A 1,698-nucleotide genomic window follows, 5' to 3' on the forward strand; every position below is an offset into this window, starting at 1 on the left:
CCTAGAGAATCAACTAAGAAGCTGGTAGAAATAATCAACAACTTCAGCAAAGTTGCAGGATACAAAATAAATGCACATAAATCATCAGCATTTCTATATATCTCCAACACATTAGAGTAGCAAGAGGTAGAAAGAGAAACACCATTTAAAATTACCCTAGACAATATAAAATACTTAGGAATCTATCTACCAAAACAAACACAGCTATTATACCATAACAACTACAAAACACTTTCCAAAAAAATAAAACTAGATCTCAACAACTGGAAAACCATTAATTGTTCATGGGTAGGACGAGCTAACATAATAAAAATGAACATCCTACCCAAATTAATTTACCTATTTAGCACCATACCTATCAAATTACCAAAAAACTTCTTTACTGAATTAGGAAAAACTATAACAAATTTCATTTGGAATAACAAAAGATCAAGAATATCAAAGGAAATAATGAAAATAAATGTGAAGGAAGGGAGCCTGGCAGTACCAGATATCAAACTATACTATAAAGCAGCAGTCATTAAATCAATATGGTACTGGCTAAGAGATAGAAGGGAGGATCAGTGGAATAGACTCGGGGTTAATGATGTCAGCAAGACAGTGTATGATAAACCCAAAGAGCCCAACTTCTGGGACATGAATCCACTATTTGACAAAAACTGCTGGGAAATTTGGAAAACAATATGGGAGAGATTAGGTTTAGATCAACATCTCACACCATACACCAAGATAAATTCAGAATGGGTGAATGGCTTGAATATAAAGAGGGAAACTATAAATAAGTTAAGTGAACACAGAATAGTATACTTGTCAGATCTCTGGAAAAGGAAAGATTTTAAAACCAAGCAAGAGTTAGAGAAAATTATAAAATGTAAATATAATGGTTTTGATTATAGTAAGCTAAAAAGCTTTTGTACAAACAAAAACAATGTAGTCAAAATCAGAAGGGAAACCACAAATTGGGAAAAAATCTTTATAACAAAAAACTCTGACAGGGGTCTAATCACTCAAATATACAAGGAGTTAAAGCAATTGTATAAAAAATCAAGCTATTCCCCAATTGAAAAATGGGCAAGAGACATGAATAGGCAATTTTCAGGTTAAGAAATCAAAAATATCAATAAGCACATGAGAAAGTGTTCTAAATCTCTAATAATTAGAGAAATGCAAATCAAAACAACTCTGAGGTATCACCTCACACCTAGCAGATTGGCTAAAATGATAGCAGGGGAGAGTAATGAATGCTGGAAGGGATGTGGCAAAATTGGGACATTAATGCATTGCTGGTGGAGTTGTGAACTGATCCAACCATTCTGGATGGCAATTTGGAACTATGCTCAAAGGGCTATAAAAGAATGCCTGCCCTTTGATCCAGCCATACCATTGTTGGGTTTGTACCCCAAAGAGATCATAGATAAACAGACTTGTACGAAAATATTTATAGCTGCGCTTTTTGTTGTGGCAAATGTGGGGAATGGCTGAACAAACTGTGGTATATGCTGGTGATGGAATACTATTGTGCTAAAAGGAATAATAAACTGAAGGAGTTCCAGGTGAACTGGAAAGACCTCCAGGAACAGATGCAGAGTGAAAGGAGCAGAGCCAGAAGAACATTGTACACAGAGACTGATATACTATGGTAAAATCAAATGTAATGGACTTCTGTACCAGCAGCAATGCAATGACACAAGACAGCTC

The sequence above is a fragment of the Gracilinanus agilis genome, chromosome 2, assembly GCF_016433145.1.
Source record: "Gracilinanus agilis isolate LMUSP501 chromosome 2, AgileGrace, whole genome shotgun sequence".
Classification (NCBI taxonomy): domain Eukaryota; kingdom Metazoa; phylum Chordata; class Mammalia; order Didelphimorphia; family Didelphidae; genus Gracilinanus; species Gracilinanus agilis.